The sequence below is a fragment of the Orycteropus afer genome, unplaced genomic scaffold (genome assembly GCF_000298275.1).
Source record: "Orycteropus afer afer isolate SDZICR_OR568_19922 unplaced genomic scaffold, OryAfe1.0 scaffold00162, whole genome shotgun sequence".
In the NCBI taxonomy this organism is placed as follows: domain Eukaryota; kingdom Metazoa; phylum Chordata; class Mammalia; order Tubulidentata; family Orycteropodidae; genus Orycteropus; species Orycteropus afer.
Window position 1 is genome coordinate 7,244,180 of NW_006921749.1, and position 16,677 is coordinate 7,260,856.

A 16,677-nucleotide genomic window follows, 5' to 3' on the forward strand; every position below is an offset into this window, starting at 1 on the left:
ATAGGAAACTTAGAAATTTGAAGTCCACACTGAAGAAAATAATCTATGGATGTGTTGTTTGGTTTCATTGTTATTCATACGGTTTCCAGTGGCTGATTTTTTCCAAGTGGATGACACTATCCTTCTTCCTAGTCTGTCTTAGTCTGGAAACTCTGCTGAAACCTGTCCACTATAGGTAACCCTACTGGTATTTGAAATAGTAGTGGGGAACTTCCACCCTCACAGCAACATGCAAGCCACAGCAGTATGACAAACTGACAGATGAGTGGTCAAAGAACTGAAGAAAAAAATCAACCCTCAAGTTGCAATATTGAAGGAGTCTATGGGCAAAAGTGCCTAAGGCACTTGACTGCTAATTTCAGAAGGAAGATGGGGCAATCTACTTCTGTAGTGATACTTCCTCGGAAACTCAAGGAGGGGTCATTATGAGCCAGGCCCAACTTGACGGCACATAACAACAACATGGGCAAAATACTGAATATTGCAGGAAGCATCAAAATAAGATGGAAGGAATACACAGAGTCACTGTGCCAAAAATTGTCTATGTTCCACTATTTTGGGAGGTAGCAAATAATCAAGAACCAATGGTACTGAAGATAGAAGTCTAAGTTGCACTGGAGGAACTGGTAGAAAACAAGGTTCTGGGAATTGACAGAACACCCATTAAGATGTTTCAACCTACAGATGCAGCACTGGAGGTGCTTAATCATTTATGCCAAGAAAATTGGAAGACAGCTACCTGGCCAATAGACTGGAAGAGATCAATATTTGTATCTTTTCCAAAAAAAAGTGATCTGAAAGATTATGAAAATGAACATTAATATCACATGAAAATAAAATTTTGCTCTTTATAATTCAAAATTAGTTGCAGAAGTATATTGACAGGGAACTTCAAGAAATTTAAGCTGGATTCAGAAGAGGATGTGGAATGAGGGATATTATTATTGATGTCAGATGGACCTTGGCTGAAAGGAAAGAGTATCAGAAAGATGTTTACCTATGTTTTATTCACTATGCAAAAACATTTGACTGTGTGGATCATAACAAACTATGGATAACATTAAGAAGAATGAGAATTCCAGAACATTTAATTATGTTCATGAGCAAAGTGTACATAGATGGAAAGGCTGTCCTTCAAACAGAAGAAAGGGATACTGCATAGTTTAAAATCAGGAAGTGTGTGAGTCAGGGTTTTATCCTTTCATCATACTTATTTAATCTGTATATTGAGGAAATAATCAGAGAAGCTGGACTATATGAAGAACACAGCATCAGGATTTGAGGAAGACACATTAACAACCTGTGATATGCAGATTACACAGCCCTGCTTGCTAAAAGTGAAGGTGGCATGAAGCACTTACTGATGAAGATCAAAGACTACAGTCTTGAGTATGGATTGCACTTCAACATAAAGAAAACAAAAATTCTCACAATTGGATCAATAAGCAACATCAAGAGAAAAAGAGAAAAGATTGAAGTTGTCAGGGATTTTACTTGGATAAACAACCAACACCCATGGTAACAGCAGTCAAGGAATCAGACAGCATATTGCACAGCAAATCTGCTGCAAAAGACCTCTTTAAAGTGTTAAATGATGTCACTTTGAAGACTAAGGTTCACCTGACACAAACCGTGATGTTTTTCATATGCATGTCAAAGCTGGACAAGAAATAAACTGAACAAGAGTTGATGCATTTGAATTGTGATGTTCTCAAAGAATACTGAAAATACCATGGAATGCCAGAAAAAGAAATGTATCTCTCCTGGAAGCACAGCTGGAATAATCATTTGATAGATTGGCCTGACTTCATCTCATGTACTTTGGTCATGCTTTCAGAAGGGACTGGACCCTGTGGAGAGATATTAAGGTGATAAAGTGATGGCCAGTGAAAAAGAGGAAGACCCTCAACTAGATGGATTGACACAGTGGCTACAATGGTGGGCTGAAACATAGTAAATATTGTGAGTATGGTGCGGGACTGGGCAGTGTTTTGTTCTTTTGTACACAGTATTGCTATGAGCAGAAGCTGACTGAACAACACCTAACAACAGCAATAGAGGTAAAGAAGAGTATTCTGGATTACAGGAGATTCCTTAGGGTGTCTCTTAGTACTATAATGTCTTATGATTAATGTCAATGGGAACTATAGCAATCCAATTGTGATATGATAACTAATGTTCCAAATCCTACAGGAATAAAACTTTGGGTCACCCCGTCAAGCAAACTATCATGACCAGTTGAGGTGCTTTCTTAGGACAAAGGGAACATGGAAGGAGTGGTGGAAGAAGGTACATCTAAATGCCAGCTATAATTATGTGACCCATTTCAGTAATGAGGACTCTAATTGTTATGAGTATTTCTTCCTTATTTTATTATAAGTGTATGTGTGCATTTATATGGGAGCCTTGGTGGTGTAGTGCCTAAGGCATTTGACTGCTAACCAGAAGGCTAGTGGTTCAAACCCACCAGCCACTCCTCAGAAGAAAGGTTGGGCAATCTACATCTGTAGTGATACCACTTCAGACACCCAAGGAGGGGTCAATATGAGTGGGATACAACTTGACAGCAGTGAGTTTGGTTTTTCTGGTTATATTAATATAGCATCACATGATCCACCAGTCAGTGAAGAATCAAAAGTGGAAAAAAGTAAATGTTTTCATTGTTTGGTAGTTTTTTTTTACTTTAATTTAGGTGTTTTGTTTCTGTTTTCTCATTTAATGTGAAATTGCTTGAGACATGTTGGTTAGACGATTTTTAGAATAATAATGCAAAAATATATTTTGCATTTGGCTAAATATCTCTGAAGAATAATAATCAAATTATTATTTCATAATAGAAATACTTGTTACAGATGTTTGCACACATTCATGTGTGCATTGATTTTAATAATTTTGAAGCACAGCCCTGACTTCCAAAAGCTGAAATTATATTTGTTAAAATTGTACCAAAAATACAATCTCTTTTTCATTAGTTTTAAACAAACTGTCACCTATTTTATTTCTTAGACCAATTCCCGGTATCCCATATCTCTTTAGATTAGTGATATAATTTTGTATATGATATTATAATTAAAAGTATCATAGTTCATTTTCTGGAAAAGTAAAGACATATTAAAGAACTCTGAAGTTTGTTTTCATTATAAGTTTGTTTTCCTATAATGGGTAAATAGTAAATCAAGTAAAACAAAAAGACTTTTGTTCATAATCCTGTAGCATAGCAATATGATTTAATTTACGTGGACTATTAAACCTTTAAAGACTCTTGATGGTGCAGCGGTTAACCAAAAGTTTGACCATTCAAACACATCAGCCACTCCATGGGAGTCTGTTTCCATAACAATTTATAGCTTTGGAAACTCTATGGAATGATTATACTCTGTCTTCCTGGCTCACTGTGAGTTGCAATGTACTCAATGACAGTAAGTGTTGTTTAGTTAATCCTGTAAAGAGCTGTGGTTGTGTAGTAGTTAAACACTTGGCTGCTAACCAAAAGGTCAACATTTTGAATCCACCAGCCACTTCACCAAAGAGAGGTGTGGCAGTCTACTTTGTAAAGATTTCAGGGTTGGAAACCTTAAGGCGCAGGTCTACTCTGTCCTACAGGGTAGGTATGAGTCAGAATGAATTCCACAGCAATGGGTTTGTATTTTTGTTATTGCCTGTTAAATCTTTGATGTAGCTGGATAATATATTGGTGGGTTTAGAATATTAACCCACGTATGTGCAGAAGAATTCTCTTACATTTTAAGACAATTAGGCACCCTCTCACCTCTTTTTATGCTAAGAATTGCACTCATTTCCTTTAAATTGTTTTTTTTCTTTTTTTCAGACAAGATAGAATTACTTTTTTTTTAACCTTTTTCAATCAAATGGGACTGAACATTTTCTCAGACATTTAATAGTATTTTAACAACTTAAAATTTCCAACAAAATTTAAAATAATTATTTTTATAAAATTTCAGTTACTGGAAGAACTTAAAAATACAAATAACTTAAAAATACAACTATCAAAAATACAAATAATTTGGAATACATTTGATTCTAAGCAGTTTATAAATGATGAAAAATGTTGACCTTTTATTACACCAATACCATTAACTTTTTTCAGAGGAATAATAGTTATTGATTAATGAAATCCTGCATTAAAAATGTTTTGGGGCAAATTTATTTTTTTAGGATAAATATGAATAATTTAATTAAATCAGCATGATTAGTTTTAAATTTTTATATTATTTTGTGTATTGAAATTAGTTCTGCAATTCAAGATGAAAATGTTAGTTTGTTTTATTTCTTTCAAAATGGACTCAACAGAAATATAAGAATAATCACTCATAGGGTTCAGACATAGAATAAATATCAGTTTATAGAATAATGATTATTCTTTTTTTTGTATCATGGATACCTTTAATAACTTATATGTTCATTCAACACATATATAGTGAGTACCTGCTGTATACTTGCTCCAGGACCAGCTTCATAGGTGTGCAACTCCTGTAATCGAACAGGACTGCACATTTAGAACATGCCTGGTTTAATGTTCTGCTGTTGTTACCTTCATATTATTAATAATTTTTGAACAGAGGGCAACCTTGTTTTGCACTATTGTTGTTGTTGTTATATGCTGTAGAGTCAGACCTTACTCATAGTGACCCCTCCTTGGGTTTCCGAGGCAGTATCACTATGGAAGAAGATTGCCCCATCTTCCTTCCAAGGAGTGGCTGGTGGATTTGAACTGCCAGCCTTCTCATTAGCACTTGTAAATTGTTTAGTTATTCCTATCTGACCCTGTATCTGACTTCAGGAGCTTCTTGTATACTTGAAAAAAGAGAAAATAGAGAGTTAAACAAATATCTAATTAAAATTTGCACTGAGTAGCATAAAAGGAAAAAAAAAAAAAAGAGTGTTATTATAAAGACCAAAATAATAGAATTTCCCCCCAACTTCAATTATTTGGTCTGAATTGTCTGTCTAAAATAGGAAAAAATCATCTAAGACTTTAAGAATAAGCAGGCCATTTCTGCAATAAATAAAGCTAAAAATTTCTATGCTTAGGAAATACATTGAGCAAATGGTCAAAGTCAGAGGTGGTAGATATAGAGTTTTTCCTTCATGCAGGTGCTAACTTCCTGGCTCCACCAGCTGTCAACTCCTGCAGGTTCTGCTTCAACTTCTCTGAGTCATTCAACCCAATGTTCATTACCTTTCAAAACCAGCCCATATCTTTCACACCAAACTCCATCTCAGCATCTACTTCTGGAGAACCCAGCTTGTGATAATTGTGCCAAAAGTGTTCCAAAAATTAAAAAAAAAAAAGAATTATAACATGAAGTTTAGGGGTTAACTTATCTATCACTCACCTAACAAAAAGAAACTCATCGATCCTGGTAAGTGTTGCACAGACAGCAACTGGTGCAAGAGTGTGTTGTGATTGTAAAAGTCTTTACCTGTGTCAATTGGGATGGTTTACTATGAAAAGGAATGCACTAGAGGAAAAAGGTCTTTGTTTTGGGTGTTCGGGTGAAAAAGGAGACTAACTAGCTATTGATAAGCACCAGTGAGATTCTACAGAAAGAAAAAAGAAAAAACTGAGGCAAATAAAGAAACAATAAAAACAACGAAAAACAAAACTCCATGTTTGGAAGCCAGATGGACTCTTTCTTTCATACAGAAAGAGCCCTTAGCTCTTTCTGCAGGAGTCATATGTATGGCCTTATCAGAAATTAAATAGTAAGTATGCTTGAACTTCTGGCAGGTGTCCTAACATATTTTGATTCCCTATAATTCTCTGTGTTATGCCCAGATCTTGAATCCCCAAAAACCTCCAAGGAGCCGATTTCACTGCAAAAGCATAGGGGTTGTTTATTCAAGCTCGAGCTGGGACCCCCAACCATCACAGATGCAATGGTTCAGGATTGAGAGCCCCGAACTCAGGGGTAACAGGGTTTTTATAGGGGTTACAGCAGAAATGAGGAAGTTTCAATCAGAAAATGACAGGCTTGGTTGACATTTTCAAGTTGCTAGTTGTTCCTACTTGATTGGCTCTGTCTTGTGGGCCGAAGCCACTAACTGCCATTTCTAACTATTTTAGGTAGGGTATTTTCTTGCTATTTATGGATTGGTTGTTGCTAGGGAGTATGCTGGGGAGTATTGATGAGGTGGGGGTAGTCAGGACTCCTAGTGGTTTTTCCAGTAACTGAAGCACTAAAGCGTGGAAGCACTAAAGCGTGAAGTAAATGCTAAGGCATATTGCAAAATGGCTACATACTTAAAAATGGTTACATACAGGGTGGTTATATAGAAACATGGTCTCACATTTGATTGTGAATATCTGGCACATCACTTCCTATTGAAAGCTGGCACACTCTCTCCAATGTTGGAAGACAATGAATGAAGAGATCTGTCCCCCAACAAGTCAGCATACAGTCTCCTCAGAACCTACCTCAACCTCTACTCTTAGCCATCAGGCCTATAACTAGTTTTAAATTTTAACATATCTCAATTGGGACACACTTTACCAGAGAAAGGAGAAAAGGAATTGCACCTAAGGAGCTAAAATACCTAGCTAGCATGTACTAGCAAAATCAGCGGATTATGTATAAAATTGGATACCAAGGGTCTTTAATAAGACCTTTAATAAGGGAGCAGAGATATATAATTGGCATTGACCCCAGGTTATGATGCAAATTCACTGTTAGCATGGCTCCTAAAAACTTGCAAAAAGTTAGGGCCCAAACTGAGGCATGTTGAAATGCAGATTTGTCGTATCATCCTTAAGGTTGGGATTAAAAAGCTCAGGGGAAGTAGAAGATACTACAGAAGCACTGAAGAAAACACTAGATCAGTTAACTGGGATGCTCCATGATACCATGACCCTAAAGCTCCAAACTAAGAATCCAAAACCCATATTTGGTTGCACATAGGAGCTTCAGCAGCTGCTCTTTTGTTGTAAATATATCTCCCACACGACTATTGCCATTTCAACTTTTTAAGATGTACAACTTAGAATAGCAATTACATTAGTCAGATGTGCAACTCTACCTTTAATTAATGCATGGTTTATTGCATAGGTCATGGGTCTTAAAAGCTTGAGAGTCATTCAACATAGAACAAGTGTTCTTTATTTCTCTGGAGAAACAGAAGTGGAAGGAGAGTTAGGAATAGGAGAAGGATGTGGAATGTGTGTCTAATTGCCTCCATTTCAATTGCCCCCTTATCCATGAGACCAGAACTGGATGGTGCCCAACTACCATTAGTGAATATTTTCATCTAAGTTTCTATAAAAGAATTCTGATCAAAATGGGAAATGGAGAACAGAATTTCAAACTCTCATGGAATCCAGATTTTCTGAAGCTATGAAGTCTGGATGAAACCTTGAAACTATTGCTCTGAGATAATCTTTAAGCCTGAAACCAAAAATATCCATTAAAACCAAATGTTACTTCAGCTTAATTAGTAAAGACTATTTGCCTTGAGCATTGTGCTCTTTTAAGAATTATCTATATGGTATCAAATTTACATGAGCAACTCAAAAAATTAGATAGGAGGTTTAAGGGGGTAATAAATTTATGTTAAAGGGGAAGGAACAATTCAGAGAAGGGATAGAATGGTTGCACAACTTGAAGAGTATAATTAATGTCACTGAATTGTAAATTTAGAAATGTTATTCTCACTAACAAATAAATTTAAATTTTAATTTTAAAAAAACCTCAGGTCAGTGGATATGTTGTAAAATTTTTGCGCATTCAGATAGAAGAACTCTCAGATAATGTTTTTCTCTAAAAGGCATAGAGTACACAAAAATTACCAAGGCCATGAAGTATGTATAAGTGAAAGAGGCACTGATGTTAAAAAATAGTTTATTGGTCCATATCCTCTGCAGTTCAGAGGTGATGGTTAGAAAGGCTATTATGGAACTAGGTTTACTGATAGCAATAAGGATGAAAGTATCTCAAAATAAACCTATACACTAGATACTATTACTTAAAATCCAGAAGGGGGTCACAATCATGTCACAATGGCAATCAAGGAAATGGAATTTACAAACAATTATGGATATGGTTAGTGAAATATACCATCCTTAGCAATCTGCTCCTGTAAAGATTACATCCTAAGAAACTCTATGGGGCAGTAACTGTGTCATATAAGATTGCTATGAGTTGGAATTTACTCAACAGTGCATAAATAACAACAATAACAGCAGGGACAAAATATATGAGCAACCAACGAGGGCACCCCTTTCTTGTACTAGCAGAATAAAGCAGTTGTGGATGATTATAAGACAGGTACTCAATAAAAGACCAAAAGCCTTTGTCAAATTTCATACCTAAAACAGTTTTAAGACTCAGAAGATACAGCTAGGTTTTGAGAAGGAAGATATTGTGACAGCCAGGTAATACTCTCTTTGAGTAAGTATAAAATAGAGTGATTTCTTCAGTTCTTGCTCAAAGGAACATATCGTCAATTACTCAGGTAACTAGACACTGAGGGAAAGGAAACACCCAACTATCAAGGATATGAATTTACATTAAAGTCAAGAAATCTTAAGTAGTATAAGCCACCACTCATCTGTAAGTTTGTCATAATGTGTTGGCTTGCATGTTGGAGTGATGTAGGAAGCTTTGCTACTGGTATTTCAAAGAGGAGCAGGGTCACCCATGATGGACAGGTTATAGTAGAGCTTCCAGATTCAGATAAACTAGGAATAAGGACAAGGAAATGAACATCTGAAAAATGGCCAGTGAAAACCTCATGAATAGCAGTGGAACATTTTCTGATATAATGCTGGAATATGAGCTCTTCAGGTTGGAAGGCACTAAAAATGTGACTAGGGAAGAGCTGTTTCCCCAAAGTAGACTTGAGATTAATGATTTGGTTAGAGCAAAGCTCTTGGGACCTTCATTTACTGATGTGGAATGACTCAAAATGAGAAGAAAAAGCTGGAAATATCCATTAATAATCAGAATGTGGAATGTACCCAAGTATGAATCTGGAAAAATTGAAAGTTTTCAAGAATGAAAAGGAACACATAAAGATGATGTCATAGGCATTAGTGAGCTCAGATGGACTGGTATTAGCCATTTTCAATTAGACAGTCATAGGGTTCATTATGCCTGGAATGTCAAATTGAGAAGGAATGGTGTCACATTCATCATCAAAAAAAAAAAAAAAAAAAAAACCTTTTCAAGAGCCATCCTAAAAGTACAAAGCTGTCAGGGATAAAATACTATCCATAAACTGACAAGGAAGACCAGTTAATATGATTATTATTCAAATTTGTGTACCAACCACTAATGCCAGAGATGAAGAAATTGAAGACTCTTTACCAACTTCTGCAGTCTGAAATTGACCAAACAAGCAATCAAGATGCATTGCTAATTACTAGTGATTGGAAAGGAGCTCTGGTAGCATAGTGGCTAAGGCACTTGACTGCTAACCAGAAAGCTGGCAGTTCAAACCCACCAGCCACTCCTCGGAAGGAAGATGGGGCAATCTACTTCCGTATTGATACTGCCTTGGAAACCCAAGGAGGGGTCGTTATGAGTCGGGTATGACTCGATGGCATACAACAACAACAACAGTGATTGGAAGGAGCTCTGGTAGTGTAGCATATAAGGCCTTGGCTGCTAACCAGAAAGTCAGTGGTTCAAAGCACCAGTTGTTCCACAGAAAGAAGATGGGGCAAACTACTTCTGTAAAGATTTACAGCCTTGGAAACCCAGTAGGGGTCACTATGAGTCAGAATCAACTCCACAGCAGTGAGTTTGGTTTTTGGTTTAGTGATTGGAATACAAAAGTTAGAAACAAAGAAAATTTGTTAGTTGGAAAATATGGCCTTGGTGATAGAAATAACATTGGAGATCACATGATAGAATTTTGCAAAGCCAGCAACTTAGTTATTGATATAACTTTTTTCTAAAACATAGATAGTTACTATACATGTGGACCTTATTGGATGAAATACATGGGAATCAAATCGACTATATCTGTGAAAAGAGATGATGGAGAAGTTCAATATCTCCAGTCAGAACATACCAGGAATCAACTACAAAAAAGACCAATGATTGCTCATACACAAGTTCATGTTAAAGATGAATAAAATTAAAATAAGTCCATGAGAGCCAAAGTACGAACTCAAGTATCTCCCACCTGAATTTAGAGACTATTTCAAAAATAGATTTGGCTCACTTAACACTAATGACAAAACACCAGATGAACTATGGTATGACATCAAGGACATCATACATGAAGAAAGGTCACTTAAAAACAAGAAAGAAAGAAGACAAAAATGAACGTCAGAAGAGACTCTGAAACTTGCTCTTGTATGTAGATTAGCTAAAGTGAATAGAAGAAATGAAGTAAAAGAGCTGAATGGAAGGTATCAAAGACCAGCTTGAGAGGACAAAGTAAAGTATTATAAAGAATGTGTAAAGACCTAGAGTGGGAAAACCAAAAAGGTAGGAAAAAATCTGACTGAAAGAACTGAAGAAAAATTCAGTCCTCAAGTTGCTATATTGAAGAATTTTTTGGCAAATTATTGAACAATGCAGGAAGCATCAAAAGAAGGTGGAAGGAATATTTGACGTCACTGTGAAAAAATAAACCTTCATCTATTTTATTAGGTATCATATGATCAAAAACCTAGGGTACTGAAGGAAGAAATCCAAGCTGCACTGAAGACACTGGAGAAAAATTGACCTTCAGGAACTGAAAGCATACCAAAGGAAATCTTTCAACAAACCAATGCAATATTGGAAGAATTCACTATGTCAAAAAATTTGGACTAGCCAACTGACTGGAAGAGCTTCACTCTAAAGAAAGTGATCCAACAGAATGCAAAAATTATTGAACAACATCATTAATATAACATGTAAGTTAAATTTTACTTAAGATAATTAAAAACTGGTTGCTGCACTTCATCTACGGGATCTTCCAGAAATTCAAGCTAAATTAAGAAGAGAAAGTGGAATGAAGGTAATCATTGCTGTTGTCAGATGGATCTTGGATGAAAGCAGAGAACACCAGCAAGATGATTACCTGTGTTTTATTGACTATGCAAAGGCATGCGACAGTGTACGTCATAACAAATTATGAATAACATTGTGAAGAATGGGAATTCCAGAGCAGTTAATTGTGCTTTTGCAGAACTTGTACATAGAAAAGGAGGCAGTCTTTTGAAGAGAACAAGGGAATATTTCAAGTTTTAAAATAAGGAAAGGTGTGTGTCCTGGTTGTGTCTTTTCACCATGTTTATTCAATATGCATGTTAAGCAATTAATACAAGAAACTGTTTTTGTTGTTATGTGCCATCGAGTCGGACCCGACTCATAGTGACCCCTCCTTGGGTTTCCGAGGCAGTATCACTATGAAAGTAGATTGCCCAACCTTCCTTCTGAAGAGTGGCTGGTGGGTACAAGAAGCTAGACTATATGAAAAAGAACGTGGCTTCAGGATTGGAGGAAGACTCATTAACAACCTGTGATATGCAAATGACAAAACCTCGCTTACTGAGAGTGAAGAAGACTTAAAGAACTTACTGATGAAGATCAGAGACTACAGTCTTCAATATGGATTATATCTCAACATATGGAAAAGAAAAATCCTCACAAGTGAAACAATAAGCAACATCATGATCAATGTAGAAAAGATTGAAGTTTTCAGGGATTTCAGTTCACTTGGATCTGCAATCAACACCCAAGAATGCAGCAGTCAAGAAATCAAATGACATACTGCATAGGGCAAATCTTATGCAAAAACTTCTTTAAAGTGTTAAGAAGCAAAGATGTCATTTTTATGAACAAGGTTTGTCTGACCCAATCCATGGTGTTTCCAATCATCTCATCATCAGCATATGGATACTGGAGAATGAATAAGAAAAACAAGAAGAATTTGTGCATTTGAATTATAGTGTTGGCAAAAAATACTCAATGGAGTACCAGAAAAAAAGAAAAAAAAAAAAAAAAGATCTGTCTTGAAGAAGTAAGTACACCCAGATTGAAGAATAGCAAGACTTCATCTCACTTACCTGGGACATGGTATCAGGATGAATAAGTCCTTGGAGAAAGACATCGTGCTTGGTAAATTAGAGGAGCAGTGAAAAAGAGGAAAACCCTCAAAGATAAGGATTGAAACAGTGGCTACAACAATTGACTCTAACATAGCAGTGAATGGGAGGATGGCATAGGATCAGCCAGTGTTTTGTTTTGCTTTACGTTGGGTAGCTGTGAGTCGGGAATGACTAGATCGCACCTAACAACAGCAAGCTATCACATAATTTTCCGAATAAGTTTCAGGCACGAAGTACCAGATTATAAGTGAAATCATGATCAAGGTCTAAGTAATATTGAGTCTGTCATATCCACAGACTATGAGGGGTTGTTCACTCTCTCCCTGAATGAATAATTAGAACTGCTGCTTGGCAATTGGCATGATGCCTGGCAGCTGGCACAAACTTCACGTTGAATATTTGATTTGAAGGGAAGATAGAATGTTGTAGAAGTTGATATGAAAGTCTATGAATCCATAACTCACTGTCAAAAAAATCGTAAATTGAAAACAGTATAAACACAGGTGATGGCAGAAATCAGTATCATCCTTTAAGATCTAAGATGAATGGATGGGAGATCCTGTCATATCTCTGTTTATTTCATCAGTCTGACTCCTACGGACATCTGTTGAATTTTAGAAAAGATCATTATAAACTCAATCGATAACCCTAAATCCAGTCTGTATGCCAGATGAAAAGAATAATACCATCTTGGATACAAGGTATATGACTATTCATTTCTGAACACTTTTTTTCCTACCTCAATCAGAATAAGAGAAGAAACAGCTTGGATTTACATAGAAGAGACAACTGTCACAATCACAGATTTGCATTAGAGCTGGCTTCTGGTATAATGTAGTCCAAAGAAATATAGATCATCTAACGTCACACAGATCATCACAATGATCCATAACATCAATTACATTATGTTGATTGGCCAGATGAGATAAAAGAAACTGGAACACTGGGAGCATTTGTAAAATCCTGCACATTGGAAGGGAGGAGACAAACCCTTATATAGTTGAGACCTATCGTATTAAAACCAAGCAAAGTGAATTCTTTGACAACCTCAGTCTTTTCTCCATTTATCGTGATGCTGCTTATTGGTCCAGTTGTGAGGATTTTTATTTTATTTATATTGAAATGTAATCCATACTGCAGACTGTATTGTTCAATCTTCATCAGTAAGTGCCTCAAGTCATCCTCTCTTTCAGCAAGCAAAGTTGGGTCGTCAGTGTATCTCCAGAGTTAATGATTCTTCCTCCAATCCTGATGCCACGTTTTTCTTCATATAGTCCAGCTTCTCAGATTATTTGCTCAGCATATAGATTGAATAAGTATGGGGAAAGAATACAACCCTGACACACTCCCTATTTGATTTTAAACCATGTAGTGTTCCCTTGTTCTGTTCAAATGACAGCCTCCTGGTCAAGGTGCAGGTTCCTCATAAGTACAATCAAGTATTTGGGAATTCCCATCCTTCTCAATGTTATCCATAATTTGTCATGATCCACACAATCAAATGCCTTTGCATAGTCAATAAAACACAAGTAAACATCTTTCTGGTCTTCTTTGCCTTGAACCAAGATCCATGTGACAGCAGCTATGATATCCCTTGTTCCACGTCCTCTTCTGAATCCAGCTTGCACCTCTGGAAGTTCTCTGCCAATATACTGCTACATACGTTTTTGAATTATCTTCATTAAGATCTTACTTGGGTGAGATATTAATGATATTGTTCGATAATTTCCACATTCTGTGGGATCACCTTTCTTTGAAATGGGTACAAATATCGCTCTCTTCCAGTCAGTTGGCCAGGTAGCTGTTTTCCAAATCTCTTGGCATAACCGAGTGAGTGCCTTCAGTGGGGCATCCATTTGTTGAAATATCTCAACGGGTATTCCGTCAATTCCTGGAGCCTTCTTCTTCACCAATTCCTTCATTGCAGCTTCACCTTCCTCCTTCAGTACCATTAGTTCTAGATCATATGCCACCTCCTGAAATGGATAAATATTGACCAGTTCTTTCTGATACAGTGACTGTGTATTCTTTCCATCTTCTTTTGATGTTTCCTGTATCATTCAATATTTTGCCCATAGAAACTTTCAATATAGCAACTCAAGGCTTAAATTTTTTCCTCAATTCTTTCAGCTTGAGAAATGTCAAGCATGTTCTTCCCTTTTGGTTTTCTAACTCCAAGTCTTTGCACATTTAATTATAGTAATTGACTTTGTCTTCTTGAGCTGCTCTTTGAAATCATTGGTTTAGCTCCTTCATATTGGCATTCCTTCCATTTGCTTCAACTACTTTTCACTCAAAGGTAAGTTTCAGAGACTCTTCGGTCATCCATTTTGGCCTTTTCTTTTCTTGTCTTTTTAATGACTTCTTGCTTTCTTCATGGATGATGTTCTTGATCTCATCCCATAATTCTTCTGGTTTTTGGTCATTGATATTCAATGCATCAAATCTATTCTTTAGATGATCTCTAAATTTAGGAGGGATATAATCAAGATCATATTTTGGCTTTTGTGGATTTGTTTGAATTTTTTTTTGTGTGTGTGTGATTTGGGTGAAAATTTGCAGAGCAAAATCACTTTCCACACAGCAGTTCATATACACATTGTCTCATGACATTGACCACAATTTACCACAATGCAACAGCTCCCCTCTTACTTCCTCCCAATAGTTACCTCTTCCCTGTGTCCATCTCTCCATGCACTCCTGCCCCCTGAGCTGTCTCCCTGTGCATAAGAAACATTTTTTCTCCTATGATTGTTCTCCCCAAGGAGTGTATCTACCTCAGGTAAATATTGAACTCATATGCCTGTCTATTATTTGGCTAGAAGCCATAGCTGTGGGTTCAATTCCAGACCTGAGGGGTAGCTAGGGGTCTTAGACTCAAGAGTTCCACCAGGCTCTATCAGACAGCAACCTGCCCCCCCCCTTTTTTTCTCCAAATGATTTTGAATTTTGTTCCACATTGTTCTCCCTCTCTTTCCAGGATCTCCTACATAGATCCCCTTCTAAGTGGTTGACAGTAGTAGCCGGGCACCATCTAGTTCTTCTGGTCTCATAGTCATATAGGCTGCAGATCGGATGGTGTACCAGTTGCTAGGACTCATTGTTTCCATGAATTTTTGGTTTTATTCATTCTTCTTCACTCTGGATGAGGAGAGACCCATCATTGCATCTAGATGGCAGCTTGCAAGCTTTTAAGATCCCAGTCACACTACTTGCCAAAGTAGGAGCTGGAACAATGTTTTGTATAGTACGTTATGCCAATTGAGCTTGATATCCTTTGTGACTATGGTTTTAAGGCCACAGTTTCAACTACTTGGTCCCTCTGGGTAGCTGGCTGTGACAACCTTGCCCCTTGTCAGCTCTACTATACACCTGGGAATTCAGATCATATACATAAACTTATAGGACAATTTTCTGCCAACCCTATATATGTTCTTGAGTACACTCCCTGCTTCATAGATATACCTAATAGTTCAACCTGTCCACCCATCTATCCACCCGTATATCCAGGTTTACCTTCACTGACAACACAGTACTATACATGCAAAAGGGTTCATCTTTGTTGTCTGTACCTCCCATGTACCTCTTTATGTCTTTCTCTTCCTCAATGCCACCATATTGATCACTCACATTTGGTACACTGCCTTTTTCTTCATCCAAATCAATACTTATCTCTATCCATCTAACAGTGTTCCAACACCTCCCCTCCCACCCCTGGTAACCAACAAAGAAAATTTCTTTCCGTAGACAAACATTTCCTTGACTTTTACAATAATGGACTAATACAATATTTGTCCTTTTGTGATTGAGTTATTTCACTCAGCATAATGTCCTCCAAGTTCATTCACATTATGAAGTGTTTTGGAGATTCTACATTATTCTTTAGCATTGCTTAGTATTCCATTGTATGCATGTACCATAGTTTGGTTATCCATTCCTCAGTTGATAGACATCTAGGTTGTTTCCATCTTTTGGCTATTGTAAATAGGGCTGTGATGAATATGGGTGTGCATGTGTCTGTTCTTGTCATGGCTCTCACTTCTTTAGGATGTATACCTAGTAATGGAATAGCTGGGACAAATGGGATTTCTAGTTTCAACTTTTGAAGGAATCATCGTACTGCTTTCCATAATGGTTGTACCATTTTGCAATCCCACCAGCAGTGTATGAGAGTCCCAATCTCTCCACATCCTTGCCAGCATTTCTTATTTTGTGTCTTGTTGAGCTTTGCAACTAGTACTGGAACAAGATGGTATCTCATTATTGATTTGATTCCATCTCTCTAATACCTAATGATCATGAGCATTTCTTCTTATATTTGTTGGCTGCTTGAATATCATCCTTGGTCAAGTGTCTATTCATGTCTTCTGCCCGTTTTTTTAATTGGATTGTTTGTCTTTTTGTTATTGAGGTGTTGGCATTTTCTATAAATTCTAGAGATAAGTCTATTGTCAGATATGTCATTAACCAAATATTTTTTTTTCCCAATCTTTAGGTTCTCTTTTAATTCTTTGGAGAAGTCTTTCGAAATACATAAAAAATTTAATTTTCAGAAGGTCCCAATCATCTATCTCGTTTCTCTTCTGCTGTAATAATTTTCTTGCCAAGTTTAG